The sequence below is a fragment of the Manis javanica genome, chromosome 10, assembly GCF_040802235.1.
Source record: "Manis javanica isolate MJ-LG chromosome 10, MJ_LKY, whole genome shotgun sequence".
NCBI lineage: Eukaryota > Metazoa > Chordata > Mammalia > Pholidota > Manidae > Manis > Manis javanica.
In genome coordinates this window covers 38392414-38415695 of record NC_133165.1, presented here as the reverse complement: position 1 = coordinate 38415695, position 23282 = coordinate 38392414, and the positions used below count along the sequence as shown (strand labels likewise).

At 40.6% G+C, this 23282-nt stretch overlaps 1 long non-coding RNA gene across 1 annotated transcript; it reads left to right on the top strand.

The window, feature by feature from the left end:
- On the top strand, positions 1 to 23042 carry LOC108399467 (uncharacterized). The gene is made up of 3 exons (XR_012121734.1): positions 1 to 101; positions 20437 to 20612; positions 22877 to 23042. It is a non-coding gene; the product is annotated as an uncharacterized lncRNA (long non-coding RNA).
- The last annotated feature ends 240 nt before the right edge of the window (positions 23043 to 23282 follow it).

The window sequence follows — 23282 nt, the reverse complement described above, 5'->3', positions numbered from 1 at the left end:
AGACTGCAGCCCCAGCTGACTTCCTGCCTGTAATCTCACGAGGGCTCTTGAACCAGAACCCCTCAATTGAGCTGCTCTCAAATTCCTGACACACAGAAACTGTGAGATAATTCCTGTTTCATGTCATTTTATGCTTCTAAACTTTGGGGTGGTTTGTTGTACAACAATAGATAACTATTACATTTGCTGTGTGTTAGGCATGGCCCTGGGTGTTGGAGATATAAAAGTCAGTAATACAGACAAGGTTCTTGCTCTCAATGGGACTTAAAGTTCTCTGGAGGAAAAGGATAATAATCCAATTGTGATGCTTAATTTAATTTGTTGATTTGCCACAGAATGCCCAGATTAAATGTAATTTCTAGATATGCCTTTGGTGGTGTTTCTGGATGAGATTAGAATTTGAATTGGTGGACTCAGGAAAGTGCTTTGTCTGCCTTAATGTGAGTAGACATTGTCCAATCCATTGAGGATTTGAAAAGAACGAAAAGCAGAGAAAGGAGGAATTTGTCCCTTCTTCTGTTTCAGTGTTTGGGCTGGGACACCTCACCTCATCTTCTGCTCTAGACTGGGGTTCACACTATTGGTACCCTGATTCTTAGACCTTCAGACTTGGATCAAAGGAAACCACTAGGTGTCCTGGGTCTCCAGCTTGCAGAAGACATATTGTGGAACTTTTCAGCCTCCATGAAATCTCTGTATCTACCTATCTGTCTGTCTATCATCTATCTATCTATCTATCTATCTATCTATCTATCTATCTATCTATCTATCTATCTATCATCTATCTATTGTCTATCTACCATATTTATCTCCTATTGGTTCTATTTCTCTGGAGAACACTGACTAATACACAAACAAATAAATAAAGGATAAATAATCCAATAAATAATAATCTAAGAAAAAAATTTGTTTTGTGCAAATATTCCAAGTACAGTGAGTTGATGAGGTCATTTAGCTTGAATAGGTGGTGGAAATACTCATGGAGATGGTAATATTTAGGTTGAAATCAGCAAATTACAGAGGAGCCTAGAAGGTGGAGAGCGTCTAGAGAGAGAGAATGTCTAGTGTGAGGACCCAGATGAAGGAAGGGGCTCGGCCAGTGTGGCTCATCAGAGAGAAAGGAGGGCAGGGTGGAAATGAGGTCCAAGAAGAGGCACAGACAGGGTTACAAAGGACTTGTGGCATTTTCAGGAGTTTGGATTTTACTGGATGTACAATGGAAAATTGTTGAAGTAAATGCATGATGCAATTAGATTTAATTTTTAAAATAACATTATGACTTCAGTATGGAGAATGAATGGATTGCAGGTAGGCAAGATGGGCATGGATATCATGCTGATAGAGAGGTGAGGTAGAGAACAGTTGAGGATTCAGGGGAATATGAAATTTTATTTTAATCAACTGGGAAAATGGATACCATTTATTAAGATGGGAAAAGAGGGGAGGAGCCGGCTAGTGGAAGAGTCAAGAGTTTCATTTGACCATGTTAATTTTGAGTTGTCTGGCTTCAAGTGAGGCCTGGAGTTTCTAGAAGTCAGGGCTGGAACCAGATTCCAGAACTTCTGATCTCAACCTATATGCTGTGGTATATACAAGGGTTTTAATAAAGTGTACTAAAGGTCATCTCAAAGAGCAGCCTCTGTTCATGAATGGACAATGGAGCAGGGAAGTGGTGAATGACTTGCTTAAAGTCATACCTGGATTAATACTGACAATTGCATTTTATGGTTGTCTCAGCTGTTTTGAAAAAAGCAACTTAGCTGTTTAACTCAAGCAGCCAGCACTTCCAGGAGCAGAGTATAGCTGCAGCATGTTAGGGTGTTAATGAGGGTATTGTTTAAGCAGGAGATGTGAATACAATCTTGAAACTATTCAGAAGTCATATGTGGCTTTAAGCTGCATTTTCTATAAGGTGCATAATTCAATAAACATGCATACCAGGCTCCCCTCTCTCTCCTTTCCTCCTCCCCTCTCCTTCCCTCCCTCCCTCCCTCCCTCCATCCCTCCCTCCATCACCTTCCATCACCCCTAAGGAGACCCCATACCTATCAAGCAGCCATATGCATTCCTCTGTTCTCCCAGCCCCTGGCAACCTCTAACCTGATTTTCCTCTAATCTATGGATTTACCTATTTTGGATATTTTATATAAATGGAGTCATAAAACACGTGGTGTGTTTTGTCTGGCTTCTTTCACCTAGCATGTTTTTAGGGTTCATCTTTGTTGTTCCATGTATCTGTACCTTGTTCATTTCCATGGCTTAATAGTATTCCATTGTATTTTGTTTGTCCATTCATCAGTTAATAGACATTTGGGTTGTTTACACCTTTTGGCTATGGTGAATAGTGATAATATGAATATGTATGTAAAGGTTTTTGTTTGACCACCTGTTTTCAGTCTTTTTGAGCATATACTTAGGAATGGAATTGCTGGGTTACATAGCACTTCTATGTTTAACTTATTGAAGATCTACCAAACTGTTTTGCCCAGTATCACAGTGTTGTTACATTTTTGTGCTTCCTGGCAAGGCCTACCTTAGTTTATGATACTGTGTTTGAAATATCAGTCTTTTAAGGCATATATTTGCTTGAATTTCTGTTTTTCTATATGACCTGTACATATTGAAAGATATGAGTTATAGATCTCTAAAAATTGTGTTTTGATGGTAAATAATAATACATTTGGTGGTGCTTCCAGGTGTTTAAGTCATTCTGATAATAACATTTAATTTGAAATTTAAACAAAATATTTTAAAAAGAAAAAAAAGTCACTGATAATTCTACCATACTTATTTTGGAAACAATTTTCAGTTTTAAATTCTGTTTCAGGTGGTCTCTATGCATATAAGCATATTTTATACTTGTAATAAAAATAAACACATAAATGTAAATTCTATATTTCTTAATGCTTTACTAGAAAATTTCTGTAATGTGACATGTTCTCATAATTATTTTTAATGGCTATATATCATCAAGCTGATTTCTTCTCTTAGCTATTTCCATATTACTAGATATTTATTGTTTGTTATCTCCCAATGTTGAACATAATTCTGAGATCTTTATTCTAATGCATGTAGATTTTTGTTTCTCTTACATTATTTCTTGAGAACAAATCTCTCAAGTGGAATTACTGTGTTAAGAGGTGCATTTATTTGGTTTACTCCTCCCTCCCTCCCTCCGTCTCTCCCTTCCTCCCCCTCTGGTTCTTTCTTTCCCTCTTCCTTTCTCTGCCTTCCTGCTTTCCTGCTTTCCTGCTTTCCTTTCCTTCCAGCTCCACAGGGGTAAAACAGCACTCTGTGGTTGCTTTGATGATCATTTTTCCTTATCTCACCACTGCTTCAGAAATGTCTTTTACTTTGAGGGTAGTTTGAAGAGGTAGACGTTATGAGGCAATGACAAACAACTGGCAGTGCGAGGATTAGCAGGGTGAAGACAAACTGTGTGGAGTCTAAGGGGCTTCAGGAACCAGTTATCGTTCCAGAAGCTAATGAACATGACCCATCCCGGGTGCCCCTCCAGAGCCAGGTCTCATAAGAATTCCCTTTACTCTCCCTGAAAAATACGGAACTAGAAGGAGAGACAGGACTCCTGATATCTTTCAATACCTGATTTTCATTAGGTTTGAAGCAGTTCTTTGTTGTAGTTTAAATTGGTTCTTTTGTTCAGCTTGAAACCTGCCACCCACTCTGCTTTGCAGGATGAGAAGGCCCACAGGGTTCAGTGGTAAGTTATACGTGTGGGATACTTGCTCCCCAACTGGTGCGAATGAAGGATTGGGTGACAGGTGATTAGCCAGCTGCAGCTGCAATTGCCTTTGGACTCGCCTACCTCCTGCCTCCAGGAGAAAGCATTCAGGCCTGGGGAGTGCCGTGCTCCGCCCCGGGACACTGCCCAGGAGAGCACAGGAAAGGAAGCAGAGTGGAGGGTGTGTGATCAGCTTCTACGTTAGAAAGACCCCCTGTTGCTTTCCTATATTCAAAATAAAACACTGTCTACCTACCACCGCAATTCTTTCCTTTTCTTATTGTGTACAATATACAAACAGAAAATATACCATCTTAGCCATTTTTAAGTCATTCAATGGTATTAGGTACATTCACATGGTTGTGTAACCTTTGCCACCATCCATCTCCAGAACTTTTTTCATTTTCCTAAACTGAAACTCAATACCCATTAAACACTACCTCCTCCTTCCCGCTCCCCCAGCCCCCGGCACCCACCATTCTGTTTTTTTTCTCCGTGAATATGACTACTCTAGGTACCTCGTATAAGCAGAATCATACATTCATCCTTTGTCTTTTCTGTGACTGGCTGATTTTACTGAGCATAATTCAAGGTTCCTCGTGCCACAGCATGCGTCAGAATTTTCTCCTTGTTAAGGCTGAATACTATTCATTGTGTGATGTATCCCTTTGCTCTTCATCCACTCAGCTATTGATGGCCCGGAGGGTGGGGGTGTTGCATCTGCCTCTGGCTACTGAGAATAATGCTATTGTGAAAATGGGTATATGAGTATTTCTTTGAGTCCTTGCTTTTAATTCTTTTGGGCATATACCCAGAAATGGAATTTCTGGATCCCATGGTAATTCTATTTTCATTTTTGGAGGAACTCCATACTGTTTTCCATAGCAGCTGCATTGTTTCACTTTCCCACCAGCAATGCACAAGTAACTGCCACCTCAATTCTGAATTACTGGGGTTATATAAACATGGCAAGGTAGAAAGAGGCTGACTTTCCCAGGTATCCTCTGCAGGACAGAGACAGGAGAAATTAAAACACAGCCAGCTATGACAGATCAGATCCACTGGGTCAAAGTTGCTCAGAGTCCTTTCAAAATGCTGGAGCAGTGGCATATCCGATGCAATGTTGTGCCTCTAATTCTGACACGTACAGCCACTTTGGGAGGCCAGAGGGGTCTATTCTTGAATAATATGATTACGGGTTTTTTAAATATTTTAATTAAGTGTAGCAGAAAGGTTTATAGGTTTTCTTTAGACTGTGAAGAATAAAACCTCTCTTTATTCATCTTAAAATTGGGTACTCCAAATTCTAGTGGCTGCCAAAAATATGTTTTCAGTGATTACATATTTAATGAGGTTATTAAAAATAGTGTTCTCTCATCTTCCTAGGTAAAATGTTCCCAAAGTATGTTCCTTTGGACATTAGTTCTTCAGGATATTGGTGGACAGTACATGAAGGAAGGACTTGGGTTTGAGACAGATTTCTATTTAAATCCAGGAGCATTTGTGAGACTTTCCAAGGAGGCTCCACCACACCTTAGCTCTGGCACTTACTTTCCTTGGATCATTATTTTCAAGGATCATCTCAAGGTAGCAGTATTGCCGAGGACATATTTTGAGACACACTTTTCTACACAGATGAAGCCTCATATTTTGACTTTTTCCTTATATGGCAATTTCTGAATTCCACAGGGAAGCAACACTACTGTTTTAGACTCAGGCAGAATTGAGTCCAAATCCTGCCTCTTCTATATGTTAACTCCCTGAGTGTGGCAGAGTTCTTTAATTTCTTCAAGTCTCAGATTCCTCTTTTGTGAAATGGGGAAATTTTAGCTTCTTCAAAGGATTACATAAAATAATGAACATGGGTCACCTTCTTCCACCCACTTCACCTGCTGAGCTGTTGATTCTGTTCATGGCAACCGTCAGATTCCACTGGAAGGGGATGCGTTTTTGTTGTTGTAGATACCATGTTCCTTTCTTGGGTTGTAACAAGATCTTCCAAGGCTATTAATAGGGAGTTTGGGTCAATTTTTGTCAGATGCCGTCATGACAAAATTCATAAGCTTGAGGAGTCAGATCCACCCAGGTCAGCCATCTGGTCTGACCCATGACAATACAATAGAAGGCTGTCCAATTGGCCCATCCAGATGCTGCAGACTCTCACAAAAGTCCATTGTTTTGCCCCCCATCAGCCCCTGCTAGCTCTCATCTGGCACTGACTCATGAAATCTGATTCTTGTACTTGGTGGGAGGAGATGTGGAATTTCTTGTGTAGACCCCATATCTAATCTCCCCCACGTCCCATCCCTGCAGACCTCCATCCCCAAATGACCTCATTGACTATGTTCCAAATTTCTCTCACTTTTCTTTTCTGTGCTTGCCTAAACCTTAAACATTTCTTCTGCTCCACTGGCCCTGTCTTAGTGATGACAGCTCGTGGAGACCTTGCCTCCCTACATAGATAAGCTAGGATGTATCTTTCAAGATCTTGCCTTTAACTTGCTTACTTTTCTTTCTGCTTTTATACTTTGTGAGCCCTCCAGCAAATACTTGCTGTATATTTTAAGTGGTAGATAGCTTCCAAAGATGGCCAGCAGCAATTTCTGCTCTCTCTGTCTCTCTGTACATCTTGTTGCTTCTTTCAACCAGGAGTGGAGAGTCCTCTCTTCTTCAGTCTTGACTGGCCTGTGAGGTGCTCTTACCAATAGAACACCATGGAAGCAATGCTGTGCAGGCTCTGGGCCTGGATAGCTTCAGCTTTTTTACTCCCTTTCTTGGAAGTTTCCATAAAGAAACGTGGGATGGTCTAATGCATGATGAGGGGCCAGAGAGAGAGTCTGCACGGTGGAGAACTGAAATACCCCAGATGTCAGCACTGAGGCCCCAAACATGAGCAGACCATCATGGATGCTCCAGCACTAGCCAAGCTCTCAGATGAGTACAGCTTTATAAGTGACCATGTAGAAGGAAAAACACCTGCTCAGCTGAGCCCAGCCAACCACAGAATTTGGAGAAATGATAAATCACCATTGCATTAAGCCAAGGGCTGGCAAACTTTTTCTGGAGAGGGTGAGACAATAAATATTTTAGGTTTTGCTGGAGGGCTTTATAGTCTCTGTTGGAACTACTCAACTCTGCCATTGTGGAGTGAAAGCAGCTATGGACAAAATGTAAATAAATGAGTGTGGCCACATCCCCACAAAACTTTATTTACAAAAAGAGCTGGCAGGCTGGGTTTGCCTGTGGACCATAATTTGTCAACCCCTGTGTTAAGCCATGAAGTTTTGGGGTGGCTTTGATCATGTGACCGCTAACTGAAACTGCCTCTTCATGGGCTCCAGGTACTGTGGCTCATGCTGAGATATAATTGTCAAATGACAAACTCATTCCTGCCTTCAGGGAGCTTGCAGCTTGTCCTAGCTTTATGATAAAAGGGAGTAGAGCCGGTAATTCCTATCCAGATAACCTCCAAGGCTCCAGGTCAACTAGTAAGAGTTCAGGAAAATGGATAGCTATTGAAGGAATGAGCAGAGTTGAAGCTGAGATCTGTTTTGGTAACTACTGCTGCATAAGGGACTGCTCCAAAACTTAATGACATAAAACAATAATTTGATTATGCTTGTGAATTCTATGGGTCAGGAATTAGACAGGGATGGCTTGTCTTTGACCCATTTCATCTGGGTTTCAGCCAAAAAGACTCAATAGCTGGGGAGGTTTGTCATCTGGAGGCTACAGTTGCACTGAAGCATCCTCACTCAAATGTTGGGTGGTTGATGTAGGCTGTTGGCTGAGCTCTTAGCAATGGCTGTGGACAGGATACCCCCACATGGCCTGAGCTTCCTCTCTCAGGATGGCTCATATGGTGCAGGGCTCAAGGGTGAGCATCCCAGCGAACAAGGCAGAAGAAGCCTTGGAAGTTGTCATGCTTTGTCATTTCCAAGGTGTTCTATTAGTTATATCACTAAGTCCAGCTCACACTCAGAAAGGGGGCACAAGGTGCTGCCTTTCCATGGGAGGGTGTCACAGAATTTATAGATGTGTTTTAAAATTGCTTCAGTATCCTCTATTGGCTATATGAAGAGGATTGAATAATTCAGTTTTGAACAGGCCTGTGAATTTTGAACATTTCTTGTTAAGGCTGATCAGAGTTCACGATGATCTGTTCAAAATGACTTTGGGGAATAAATATCATAGGAAATTATGCCTATTGATGGTCACAGTTTTTGCTGGATAAGACCTGTGTTTTTTGCTTTTTCTGATATCAGCACAGAACAGTGATTGAGAGCCTGAGTTAGTCCTAAACTACTGTCCCAGCTCTGCCATATGCTTGCTATGCGACCTTGGGCTAATTTCTAAAGATTCCTAAGTCTTAGTTGCTTTATTTAAAAAACAGAAATAATATTATCTTTCCAAGAATTGCTGTGAAATTCCAATGAGACAAATCATGTAACTATTAACTGGGGGGTGCCCAATAAATAGAATAATCTTACAGTAGATTATACCATGACTTTTGAGCAGTTAGTAAGTTTTAAGGGCAAGGATAGTGGTAAAATAACATAGAAAAGAACTAAAGAAAAGTAAAAAATAACTGAAAAAATATACTTATTCTGCAAGTAATTTTAATCTTGGTAAATATACATTCAAAAGGCAAAAGGTCTCTATGTCTCTTTATATTTAGAGACATGAAATTACACACACACACACAAATATCTATACAAACAGAATTTTATGCAAATGGCATAATATTCATGGTATCTTATAATCTTAAAAATATTAATTATTAAACTTATTTAAACTAAACTAAAAGAAAAAAAACAGTCCACCCATTCTTCTACTCCCGCCCCACACATCTGTCTTCTGTATGTACAAACTTTTTTTTTCCCTGATAACCTTTTAAAATCACACTATATCATGCATATCTTCCCAGAAAAACAGATAGCTGTCCACCACTATTTGAAGAACCAATAGTAGCCCACTGTCTGGACTTACAGACAGTGGTAAGTGTCTTAGTTACCCCTCATCCTAGTTGATGGACATTTAGGTCACTTCCGTTTGTTTGCATCCAGCAAAGTGGAAATTCTGCAGTGAAAATGGTAATAATGGTGCCCTTAGAAAGTGAAATCTACAAACTAAACTTGGTCACAGCCCAGGGTGTTCAGTGGTGTCCTGATCCCTTCAGTTGACAGCTCTGCCTTTTATTGGGAAGTTAGGATGCAATATAAACAAGCTCTCAGGTACCCTGACCACCCACAGGCCTTGTCATGAGCCCACTATACTCATCCACATTGCTCTCCAGTTCCAACCTCTGATGTCCATGTCTCCTGACTCTTACTCATTCCCTGTCTCTGGAGGTTCCCTTTCTCCTAATATGACTCCTTGAGCAAACACATGCTCCTTGTGGTGCTGGCATGCACAGGCCCCTGGCTTCCAGCAGTTCCAGAGACATCCATCATGAGTCACATGGCGGGCACTTCTACCAGTTGGCCCAGCCTCAAAGAAAGGGGAGCTGCTTATATGAAAACCTATAATGATGTGTATTCCATAAACCCAATTTCACAGAGACAGTGAAATCATTTTAATGGTAGAATCATTGCATATCACTGCAGAAAATGCCCCAGGGCTTTTATGGATTTCTCAAGGGACCTATGGTCCAGTCTTTCTGCCATGAGCAGCTAGCAAAGGGGATATCCCTTAATGCAAATATAATGACAAGACAAAGGGTGATGTATTTTAAAAAGCATAGAAGAGGAGAAATGTGATTGCCTCTGTTTCAGAATCTGGGACTGCAGAGGTCTCAACTGTTGCAGGGAAATGTTTCCAAAAGGATTTCTTCTCTATAAAAATTGGATGAAAACACATCTTAACAATAGATTGGACTATAAGGTCTCCAAGTTGTCTTCTACTTCTGGGATGGGTGATTCTGAATCCTCCAAGCTTATGTTTTCTGTAAAATGAGACTAGCAAGACCGGTTTCATAGTGCTATTATTACATGATAATGTCAAAGTGCTTTGTAAGAGATAATCTTCTTTGCTACCATCATAAATATCCTTAGGAGCTACAACCTTAATATAGCTTCTGTCTGCATGTTGTAGGTTCTCAGTATTTGTTGAATTAGTGTGTTAAACAATGTAAAAAATAAAAATAGTTAGTAAGGAAATTCCTTTGTTCAAAACTTCTTTTTCTCAGACTAGATGACAATTCTAATATTCCCAATTTAATTATTCATAATAGCTAAAAGGTGGAAACAGCCTAATGTCCATCAAGTGATGAATGGAAAAATAAAAGCTGTACATCCATGCAATGGAATATTATTCAGCAATAAAAAGGAATGAAGTGCCTACGGCATGGATGACCCACAAAAACATCATGCTAAGTGAAAGAAGCCAGTTACAAAAGACCACATACTATATGATTCCATTTACACAAAATGTCCAGAACAGGGAAACAAAAAGTAGATCAATGAGACAGAAAGTAGATTAATGGTTTCTTAAGATATGATAGCTGAAGTGTACAGGGTTTCTTTTCAAAGTGGTGAAGAAATGTTCTAAAATTGACTGTGATTATGGTTGTACCCATCTGTGAATACACTAAAACCACTGACTTACACACTTTAAATGGGTGAACTGTATGATATTTGAATTATGTATCCATAAAGCTGTTAAAAAATTCCCAATGCAGAGACCCAGCTAAGCAGTTACAAAGTTAAGGATGAGAGGTCTATTTCAGCTCACAACCTATAAAATATACTGGAAGGAAAATTCCTGCTGTCAGGAGGCAACCCCAGGCACATGGGGCTGCCTGGCCACTCCAACCTGGGAGAAGACAGCCGAGAGCAAGGCAGTAGACTACCAATAACACCAAGCCAGGGGCACCCAACTCCATGAATCAGTGACCCGGGACACACTCCCGTCACTGTCTCATGGGTTGTCAGTCTCTGAAGTTTTCAAGATCTAGCAGTGCACAGCTCCTGTTGCATTCAGAAATAGAAAGCCTCTGACTTGATAGCCTTAGGGGTTCCTGAAGTCTCTGAAGGGGTGTTGAATGATGAGGTGGGACTGAGGCAGGCAGAAATGGAAGAAATGTCCTGGCTACCATCATCTACAGTAGTATTTATGCTGTCTAATTTTCTTGTTGCTTTTGCTATAGTTTCTTGGCACAGATAATGAGGGAGGGGCCCAATGATTTCCCACTTGCATTTATGATGCCTGGGTTTCTATCTCTGTGAAATAGGGTTTATGGAATCCACAGATTATTTCTCTCTACTCAGCTCTATTGGCCTTAACATTTACCAGAAATTTCTCTCAGACTTCTGACACCACAGGCTTTTTAGAGGCAACGGTGAAAAGAAGATACCAGAGGCTGTTGCCTGATGCCTTTTTATTACATTTCTTAATGTCAATATCAATGTTCCAAAGTGTTCTATAATTCTAAAGCAACACTGTTCATTCATATTTGCATTTGGAAACGGCTTAGAGAACAAATTTGCACAAACATTTAACTTTGGCTCTTCAAGATTTGGGATTCAAATTATCTAGGCCCAAGTTGATATTAATATAATGGAACCACTTTTATGCTTTATATGTTTCAGAGGGCTTTACAAACATAATCTTATGAGATGATGTTAGCAGAAAAAGAGCTGGGTCAGGAATTGGGAGTTCTAGCTCCCTCTGTCCCTCCAACCAGAGGTGGGACCTTGGAAGACCCAGTTACTCTTCCTGGAGCTCAGTTTTCCAGTTTATAAAGTGGGTGAGTGGACTTGATGGTCTCTGAGATCCTTTTACATCAGATATTTTATGACTCTCTGTTCACCACTGAGGGTCATTTTGATCTAGCAAAGAGAACTAGATCATTAGTGTCAAAGAAAACAAGCCACAGTTTATGAGTGATGGAAGCTTCCTATTTAATGAAGGCTTTAGTTTTAACTTTTCCTAATAAGTTACACTCGAGCTTTGAGTTTTACTATTATTGCTCCATACTTTGTTTTGAAAGATTGGAATTCCAGGTACTCCTCTAAGGTGTTCTGCTTACAACTACAACTGACATAAGGTACTTTGCTCTGGCCCAGGTCATGGCCAAGCTTTAGTCAGGGCAATGGTTCGCACACTTCAGTGTGTAACATAATCCCTGGAGGGCTTGTTAAAACACAGATTGCTGGCCTCATTCCTAGAATTTCTGATTCATTAGGGCTGGAGTAGAGCCTGAAGATTTGCATTTCTAATGAGATGATGCAGATGCTATTGGCGCAAGGACCACACTTTGAGAACTATTGAGCTAGAGGTATATTAGTTCAGTGAGATTGCTTTGTTCTGCCTCTATTGCCAGAGAAAAGCTAAGCATGTTCCTAAGTAATTAAAGGTAAGGGATTAGTTTATGTTGGACTCTTCTGCCTCCCCTTTTAACTTTCTCTGATTAATTTCTAGCACTAGCTAAGGCTGCTTAGCCTGGTTATAGAGTTTGCATTCCAGAGGCTGAGGTGGGATGGGTGGGCTTTCTACTCAAAATCGTCAGGAAGTAAGAAGACAGAGAAGTCATAGTAGTTGAATATTAAAAATTGTATCTTCTGCAACCAAGAAAGCAATGGGTGACAAGGAGGGAAAGCAGGAAAAGTCTATATAGCTCTGGTGATTCTAGTTTCCAACACTGTGGCTGATTTACTCACAAAAATTGGTGTTCATCTCTTTTTCTTGAAAACACAGATAAATCATTTCTAGCTTCCCTTGCAGCTAGATGTGGTAATTAATTAGTTATTTCTATGAAATATGAATGGATGTGATTTGTACTAGCTCCAGGAAAAGACATTTTAGAGGAGACTGTGCCTCCTCCTTGCTTTCTTTCTCTTCTTCTATCTTCTGGATGGAAATGCAAGGAACCTGACTCCCTGAATCACCATGTGGAAGAGAGCTATGTGTTATCGGGAACTCTTGAATTCTTACGTGATTTAGAAATGCATATCTAAGCTAATGTATTTGAGCCATTATAAGCTTTTGGATCTAATTTTTCCTGCATACACATCCTAATCAATAAACGTATATTATATTACTTCTCAATATTAGAGGACCAAACTGTGGAGATGAGCTAAAACAAAATGTAGGATCAGATAAATGTATATCAGATCCAAAAAATGAGATGAGAATTATACTAACCAGTATCCTCTCTAGGATTAGAGCAAAGAAGGGGATCTCTTGGCACTTAGGAGCTGTGAGTAGAACCCAAAGAAATGCACCTATTGAGAAACCCCAATTATTTGCTTCTATTTTCAAGATAAGACATATGCACCTCTATGTTTATTGCAGCACTATTTACAATAGCCAAGAAATGGAAGCAACCTAAGTGTCCGTCAGTAGATGAATGGAAAAAGAAGATGGGGTATATATACACAGTGGAATATTATTCAGCCATAAGAAGAAAAGAAATCCTACCATTTGCAACAACATGGATGGAGCTAGAGGGTATTATGCTCAGTGAAATAAGCCAGGTGGAGAAAGACAAGTATCAAATGATTTCACTTATATGTGGAGTATAAGAACAAAGAAAAACTGAAGGAACAAAACAGCAGCAGACTCACAGAACCCAAGAATGGACTAACAGTTACCAAAGGGAAAGGGACTGGGGATGATGGGTGGGAAGGGAGGGATAGGAGGGTGAAAAAGAAAGGGGGCATTACCATTAGCAGACATAATATAGCGGGAAGGCATGGGGAGGGCTATACAACATAGAAAGACAAGTAGTGATTCTACAGCATCTTACTACACTGATGGACAGTGACTGTAATGGGGTATGTGTCAGAGACTTGATGATGGGGGGAGTCTAGTAATCACAATGTTGCTCATGTAATTGTAGATTAATGATACCAAAATACAAAAAATACAAAAATACAAAAATAAAAAGAATATTGCAAAAAAAGTTAGCACAGGCTAGTTGGAAAACATGCTGCAGAACAAGGAAAGGGGAGTATCTCTCAGTGTATTCAGTGGAGAAATATATCTGGAATATTTACTGAAAGAACAAAAAGAAACTTTAGAAAACTATTTGGTGACAACAATAGTTGCAAGAAGACATGACCTTGGCAAAGAAAGGTAATGGAAGACCATAAGGAAGTAATGGAAGAGGTGAAGAGTCTAATGGGATGAGGTTCAGATTTAACAAGCTGAGGCAAAAAGAGAGAAAGAAGAATTAAAGGAAGAAATCAAAGGAAGCTGACATATGCATTGTCTAGATTAAAATCCTCAATGATGTGGAAGGTAAACTTGAGAAGCTCTTTCAGAGTTCAGGGAAAAAGAACTAATACATGAAAGCAGAAGAGTTAGATAGATATAGAGGACATAAATCAAGATAAAATTTAAGAATTGTAGAGATTTGTGAGGAACAAACAAAAAATTGTAAAATTTAAAGGATATTGAAGTAATCTATATGAATCTGAAGGAAACATCTGAATTTAAAGATTGAAATGGCTTGCTATATTATAGACAGCACCTGCCCACAGCTACTCATATTCTGGAAAGTCTAAAAAAATTCTAAGTATTAAAATAAGCCATGAAAAATTATTCAAATATCCAGGCAGAAAAAAAAAATCAATTTTAACAGAAGAGAACAAAAAATCAGATTGGCTTCAGATTTCCACTCCATAATGCTAAATGCTAAAAGATGATAGAATAATGTCTCTAGGGCTTTACAGGAAAATATTTAGATTCATGGACTGAAATTCCATTCATGGTTGAAGTTAGAAGCAAAATATTCTAGGAAATGTAAGGGTCTAGGAAATTTACCAACATTTTGTCCTTTGGGAGAAAACATTTTTTTAAAAGACATTGTCCAGTTGATCTAGAACTGAATCAATAATTATGATTTCAAAAAAGTCAGTGCTCTGATACCCATTGTATAAAAAATGGTCTCTGAGTTTCTGCTCCATCCTCCATATATCTGCTAGCCTGGGTAGCCCTTTTGGTCCTCTACTGTGTATCCTATTCGGGAACCTGGGACAGCTCAGAACAGCCAAATCTCAGAGTGTTTCCTTACCTGAATGATGCTCTGCAGCCAAACCCAAAATGGTGCAAGGAAGCCTCAGAGGCAAGTGATTTTCAGAGTCCTCAGTGATAAATGTAGCATAGTGTCTCTTCTACAGACTGAATGTTTGTGTACCCCCAAAATGTATATGTTGAAACCTAATCCCCAGTGTGATGGTATTTAGAGGTGAGGCCTTTGGGAGGTGATGAGGTCATGAAGGTAGAGGCCTCATGAATGGGATTATAAAGGAGACCTTATAGAAGAGACCCAGAGAACCCCCTCATCCCCCTCACCATGTGAAGGCACAGAGAGGCCATCTGTGAACCAGAAAGTGGGCCTCAGTAGACATTGAATCTGCCTGAGCCTTGATCTTGGACTTTGCAGTCCCCAGAACTGTGAGAACTAAATGTGAGCTGTTTACAAACCACACAGTCTATGGGATTTTTGTTATAGCAGCCTGAACAGACTCATATGGTCTCCTTTGCTGTCCATATTACCTTTATCCATTTATATAACTGTCCCTTTCAGGCTGAAGATGGGGAAATAAGCACACATACGTCAGAGGGTGGGATTTCCCCTTTACTCTTTCTATCTGGACCTCTCTTTAATAAATATATTTAATCTAGATCATAAAAACAGTTGGTTTGGGATGTGTTGGGGAAGGGAAAGTTAAGAGATTTAAACAAACCTTTCTTAAGAAATGCCTGGGATTGTAAGGTATGGTCTAATACCAATTCTACTTTTTAAGTACAGAAGCTGAATTTTATGTTAGTTTTCCGTACTGCTTTCTTTTTTTTTAACCAAGCAATTCATACTATTTAATTTAATTTTGTTATTTTTATTTTTTTATTGAAGTATAGTTGATATACAATATTATATTGGTTCCAAGTACACAGCATAGTGATTTGATAGCTATCTGCATTATTAAATGCTCATTCCAATTAGTGTAGTTGCTGTCAACACAGAAAGATACTACACTATTATTGACTTTATCATTTATGCATTCTTTCTCTAATAAACTCCCTCTAGGTAGATGGGAATTATAGGCTGATTAGGGCTGACTAGGATGAAGGCCATTCATAGAAAGAGGCAAAATGTTACTATGCTTCTCATATATTAGATCATCCTACTTTATACATTTTGTATACTGTGTATGTTATACATAACTACATAAAATTCATCAAGTTATGAACCATAATTATTTCTGGGTTGTAGTAATAGATATTTTTTTCTTTATATTGGCCTGAAATTTTGTAGTTTTAAGCTCATCATAATGCACATGCATTGCTTCTGTCATAAAAACACAAAAAATATTGCTTGAAAATATTGTAAAAATAAGAAGTGTAGAGACTTACAATAGCCAAACAGACAATATGTAACAAAATTCAAAATGGCAATAATTACTTTTATGATACAAATGCAAGATTTGATATGTTAGTAAGTCTATATGCTTAAGGTCAAATTATAATTTTGAAGAAAACAAATGTGTTTACTTTTAAATAAGTACAATGTTCAGGTAGAAAAATCTACTTGTTCATGTTGCCATGACTGTTCATGGTGCTTATCATAACAATATGTGAAATAATAAAAGCAACATATTTTATGTAAATAGGCATTGTTTTGTCAATATGCATAGTTTTCCTGAAATTGACCTGAGGGTTTTTATTGAAGGTTCTGGCTGGAAAAAGCTAGAATTCTGTTCCAAAGCCTGGCTTTCATCACCTGTTCCTCTCTCTCTTCAAAGGAGAGAGATGGAAAGGACGTTATAAAACAGGAACCACAGCTTGTTGGGAAAGATGAATTACCAAGTGATGAATCAAACCAGGGTCACTGATGGTGCCCTAAATCATAAGACCAGCCTGTCAAGGGAAACCCCACGGGAGATTTAAAACTTGTCACCACCTATCCATCTCATCAGGGCGCATTAGTGGGCTTACGTGCTGGTGTCACAAGTGATATTTTTGGATAAGGGGCTCCTGGGGTTCTTATCACAAACTTCTCTGACTAATAACAAAGGAATCAGTCTCCCTGCCTTTCCCTCCTGGGGCTGTGTTGCTGTCAAGAAGTGCTAGAAATGGATGTTTGCCTTTATGTCATTCCAACTCCATTCTGGCTGCTTAGAATAGCACCCAACACTTGGCAGACTTCTCTGCCCTTCTCCTGGAGCTAACAAAAGGTCAAGTTGAGCAGTACATCAAGAGTTCTTTTCCTGAAAACTTCTGGATTATTAAAACAGAAATGACATTCCATGTGGAGGAGAGTGCTGACATGTCATTGAATAATAATCCCACCTCACCAAATCCCCACAAGGAAAGATTGGACTTCTTCAGAACTATTTGGTTCCTTCTTCCTATTTGCTATGGGTGCAGCCTGAGCATGGGTGCCTGGGAAAAACTATGCTCCTGTGACATATTTTAGGATGGGATTTTCTAGAATTGCCTGGTTTTCCTTCCGGCAGTTCCACTGTTTCAGTTCAGTGTCTCTCTTAAATTGGAGTTAGCTGTCCACCAGTGGCCATTGTTTGCACCTCTCCTGGCTGCTGGACCTCCTGCTAACTCTCCTTCAAGTGATTTTCTTAACTCATGTTGAGCCTGTAGTTGTCAACTGCCCCACCATTTGAGCTTGGGCAGACAAGTGACTATAACACCCAGCAAATGAGTTTAAAAGCGATGATGTTAAGCAGAGTGTGAATTATTTTCAAAACAAACTAGCTGAATTCAGTCAAGCAACCAAGCTACTAACTGGTTGGTTATGATCCAACCATCAGAAAGCTTGATGTCTGTCAAAGTTACCTGCATTACTTTCCATAAACTGATATCCCTATGATCACGCCTTTTACTTAGCACATTACTACTTTGCACTCTTTAGTTTTTTCATGCTTGATGCTGTGTTTCATTAGGGAGTTAATTTATTCTAATTAATTTTAAGGCACAATATTCCTGTGTTAAACCTGATTCCACTTAGGGAAAGATCCATTCTTTCAGCATGATGGAATTATATAGGAGCAAGCAATTTCAGTTTTAATGATCTTTTGGGTCTGGAAACTAGAAATACACTTTTGCAGTGAGCTCCTTCTGTTCTTCTTCCTCTTCCTCCTTTTTCTCCTCTTTCTCTTCGTTCTTCCACAATCTCCCTGGGCCTCAATATGTAACATTATTAATCTAGATTCTAGAGGTAAAGACACTTTCAGGTGTGGGAAAGAACATGAATCACCTCCTTCCCCACCTTTCTTCTGTGATTGTAAATATGTGAACCACAGTCCTAGGAAAACACACTGGGTAGAGAAAAATAAATATATAGGGAAGGAGGAAAAATACCTGGCCAATTTTCAGCCAGCATCCACAAGGCATCTACCAGACAGGCTAATAACTTTAGACAATGTCTGACAAGTTGATATTTTGAGCTCACTTTCCTAAAAAATATTTTGGGACTCAAAACATTGTAGTGTCTACCTGCCATGTGAAATTCTAAAAAAGAAGATTCAAAAATGCAAAGAAGAGTGCCTAGGAAAAGGATTGCTTCTGATTTTGTCAATAAATGTCTCAGGTTATAGAAGTTGTTGATTTAAATAATCTATTACAAGACTTGCTCTGTGGGGTGTGTTCCCAAGAAACAACTTGCTGGTTGGACTTACTGTTCAATTTTAGTTACTTATCACAATAGACACTGGTTCCACAATTTCATTTCTCTTAAGGCTTGCTTGGGTCTTTATGTCCTCAGGACCCTTAGATAGAGTTGAACTCTGTTAACTCTACTGCACTGGCTTCCTAAACCCAACCCAGTGGGAGAAGAAGTCACACCTCTGACCTCTATCTCACATGCTGGGATCCTACACTTTGTGAATTCCATCCTTTACCTTCTTGGTCCCAGGTGGTTCAAGCAGAGCATCTTCTTAGCCACTGATGTTTTCCTGAATTGCCCACAGCAGCAGCTGCCATGGATACTCTACACCGTTGACCTTAATATCACCATTTGCTCCATGAGCACTGCAATTGTTTTGTTAGGGTCTCCACATGGTGGCCTGTGTTCTTTTCTTTCCTAACCATTCTCACTTTTCATTCCACTGGGGCCAGCAGGAAAGGGCTTACAGTGCCACCATCCTCTTCAGGATCTCCAGATCTTGCTGCTCCTACCTCCATTGCAGGGAAGAAACTCTGGTGTTGAGGGAGTGTTCTCATTCCTCATTCCTAGTTAAAGAGAAGGGCATCAAGTGCTGGCTGCTGCACAGCCACGAAAAAAATGTGGAGACAGGGGACCAGGCAACCTAGAAGGGCCATTCCTTAGAGCTAGTTATGGTGAGTATGCAGCTTTTCAGTGACTTACTGGTTATTTGCCTGGATCTGAGAAACCCTATTCTCCAGAGGCTGCTGCTCCCAGGGCAATGGTTTATTTCCCCTCACAACATCTGTTTTACATTCCTACTCTCCGTATATGTGCATAGTTGGCTATTCGCCTACACTTGCTCCTCCCTCCTCCCCCTGCTCTTTCCCCTCTTCTAGACAGCTTTTCTCCTTGGAAGAACAACAAGATCATTTCTCTCCTGAGCAGGTCTTTCCTTGGAGGAAAATGGTGAACAATACCAAATGTGGTCTTTGGTGTGTTTGTTTCTGTGGCCACACCCAGGATATCGGGCAGAGAAGTGCCTCTGGAATCGTTTCCCATTTTGTGGACACAGTCCTGAATTCCAGCCTTTCCACTAGTGCTTCAAACTGCCTTTGCAACAGCGGTTGAACTGTTATGGCCAATCTGAGCAGCTTCAGATGTAACTCCTAGAGCACTGAGCTCCAGGTTCTTCCTCTCCTGCTCCCTTACGTCCCCACAATCCCTCTTGCCTTCACTTCTAATTGGAAAAATGGGGGAGGGAGGCATGTTTAAAGCAGAGATCCTAAAATAGGTCAAGCCATGTAGGTTCCAAAATAAACACCATTAATGCCAAGTCACTGAACCATCCAGTCCAAGCTGACAGTGCCTTACTTTCCTGCTTATTCTGATATGGGATTTTAAAGAAACAGTGAACATTGATACAAAGGATTTATGAAAGAGCCTCCAAGGAAGGGAGGGCAATTTGGGGTGAGTTGGGAAGAAGACGAGATAAAAGAAATGAGGAAAGAGGCTCCCATACGAAGGTATAAGTGCAAACCGGAATTTGCCCTTTACAATCCAGGTTGCTATTTTTGGTTATTCACATGAGGTTCAGAGGGGAACCGGAACAGAGAGGAATAAATTGCTCCTTGCCCCAGTGAAGGTATGAACTTTATGAGGATGGAATAGCAAGTACACAAGGTAGGATTTTATGCATCAGCAAAACTTTGTGTTAAATTGTTCTCAGTGGGTAACTTGTAGGGGAATGTGAATATGAATGGCCCTGTTGTTCTGGAGGTTGAATTGCAATTACCAAAATGTGATAGGAAACGTGGTCTTAACGCTGCCCAGTAAAACAGTATTCCTCCACTTATGTATGATACCTATGGTCCATTTAGTTTCATATACACAAAGTAATCTCTTTGATAGTTAAACTCCCATGAGCCACTTAGAAAACAGAGAAGAAAGAACTCTGTTGCCTAGTAACCAATGGAACATTACAACACTAGATAAATCGAATCAATATTGCTCTAAATATTGAACCCTTAGATGATGAAAAAAACCCTCGAAGCTACATCCATAACTCCTCTGCTCTTTCCTTTCCTAGGCTCGGCAGCGGAGAAGGACTATCTTGTGTTTTGACAATCTCCAGAGACCTATAGAGAGGGAGAGGACAGAATGCTGAGTTCCACAGGAGTAGTCATTCCAGAAGGGAGACCCTGAAGCCTGGATCCCTTGGCTTTGGAGCCTCTTGCCCTCCATAGCTGCACTGGCTGGCCTAGGGTGAGGTCATTGCCTGAGCTCTGACCTCCTGGCCTCTGGTCAGGGCTCATTCAAGTTGAAGAGATGAAGGTCACTCTGCCAACAGTTTCTTAAGCAGAGCTGAAAGGGGGTGCATGCTGTCCTCCTGTTTGTCCCTAACTCACCAAACCCTGGTGGTGGACTGTTTCCTTGCACCCTTCAGCCCAGTGTAACCTGAAAGTCTCTTTTAGGCTATTTTAACCCAACTCTTGCAAAAGATGTTTGCGCAGGGCCCCACACCTTGGTAGAAACCAATCCAGTTTGGGAGAACTTTGACCAGCATCCAGCTGCCTTGGTCTTCTAACCAGTGACTTTTTTCTTCCTGGCAATAATGCTGGGCTGTATTCCTAGAAACGATTTCCTGGCAGAGTACCCTTTCTGAAGAGGCTCTATTAGGTAGTCTTGTACAAAGCTTTCCCTGGGCACCCCAGCTTTAAGCTTCTGATGTAATGCCATTGAAAGCACTCTTTTTTCACTTGTGAGCTTAGAGGGTTGACCTTGGTGGGAATTACTAAGACATGGAGGAGGGAAACCAACATTAACCCTACCAGGTGCCAGGTACTACATCACTGCTTCAAAAAAACTGGGGTTGCTCATGTAAGCTCAGTGATCCCATATGAGATAGGAGCTCTTATTTCCATTTTACAGTTGGGGAAACTGAGGCTTAGCAAGGTTACAGTGACTCATCTCTGAGAGTTGTGGTATCCTAACAGGTGCTAATTTCAGGCTGCCCTCTGGTCTTTGTGTGGCCACTGAGTGGTCTATGGCTGAGCAATGGGCTCTTCTTACTTCCAGTGGGCCACATGGTACCATTTTGAAAAGAGGGGGTAAAGAATAGAACTTAAAAGTATCCTGCACAATAATGTGGAGGATGGTCTCCACTGTGCAAGAAAAGAACCTCTTAAATTATGAGACAGGAAAATACATTTGTCTTCCTTCTGGATTTTGGTAGTGCTAGCTCTGATAATTCATGTTTGCCCCTGGGAGGTATGTGTGTGTGTAGAGTCCAACATTTACTTCCAGGACAATGCAGGCAGGTCCTGCTTTTCATCAGCCTCCTGACATTCTGTTTTCCATTATATTGCCACCCAAGTTTGGGTTACATTGTTCTCATGGATGTGCGGGAAACTCAGGGGACTGACGTCATTGGAGGAAGAAAGTGAAACTGTCCAATATTTCCAATAGGGCCCAGCAGACTCTTTCTCAGGGGTCCTTGTGGGACATTTTTCTTCCTCCACTGATCTCTACCATCAGGGTCTCTTTCTACCAAGCATCTTCTTCTCCCATCTCCATGAGGTGCATTTGCATTTACCTTTTGGGAAATCTACCTCCTTATTCTCTAGGAAATCGCTGAATCTCAAGATCCATTACCACTCTTCTCTATCTTACTCAAAATTGTACACTTGTCCAAGTCTGAGTCATTAAATTAATGACGATACCCTGGACAAGGTGGGTGAGGGTGTGTAGCAGGGAAATTCTTGTGTTTCCCAAGTCCCAAGACAAGGTACCTGGCAGAGCTGGGAGCTTCCATATCTTTTCTCTTTCAGCAGACTGTCCTGCTGTCCCAGGGAAGAAAAACTACAGAAGCCCGTCCAGGTCTCAGGCAAGGTCCTGCAGAGCTCTCCACCCAGTGCTCTGTGTGAACATACTCCCTGGACAGGCCTCTGAGTCACTTAATGTCACTGTTGTAATGACTATTTGCTGCTCTGCTCCTACACGTCAGCCACTGTGCGATGCATTACGTGACCTGATCCTGTAATAACATTACCAAGTTAGGCATCATTAGCCACAGAGAAACAAATAGAAGCACAGAGAGATCATGCAGTCTGCCCAAGGACACCCAGCAGATAAGTGGGAGTTGTGATTTGAAATGTTTGGTCTGAAGTTGGCTCCTATGTCTGTTTGGAGGGGGTTATTTTTGCACAGGGTGGTGAGAGGAGCTGGCTGACACCAAGGGCTCTCACAGCATCGGAGGGACCTGAGAGCCTAGAGGTGACTGGCAGATTCCTGCCCTCACCTGGGAAATCAGGAGACCTGGATTTTCATCCCAATTTTATTCAAATTTATTTAAGTAAACTCCTGGGCTGCTTTTGTAGCATCTATAAAATGAAGGAAGGCTCAGTGACCTTCCAATTCTCAGGATCCAGTTCATACCAATGGTCAGAGTTCCTGAATCCAGCCTGCAGAGCTTAGAAACTGGATGCAAACCCCTGTGGAGCTCACGTGTCTGTCCTTCCATTCTTCAGCCCTAGCGGATGGAAGACATCAAGTGATCTTCCCTGACACCGCCACTGCCGGGAGACAGCAGAGATGGATGGCCCAGGTCTCCTCCTGCCTGGAGCAGTATCTTTCAGTCCTGTTTCCTTGGGTGTTATTTCTTCACATGTGAATAAAAGTCTCTGTAGGAAAGTATTTCCGCTTTTAAAGAAGTGAATCTATAAAATTAATCAATTGTTTAGTTGCTATGAATGTTTATATTACAAAGACATCTTGAGGAATGCCTTCATTTGTGTTATTGTATAATTATGATTATTAACAAAGCAAATAATGGAAGGGTAGTTTAACATTAGAGATAGAGAATCGGCTAAATACAGCCAGCCTACTGACTGGTGGGACATGACCATTTATACCTCCTCACCTTAGAAACATTGG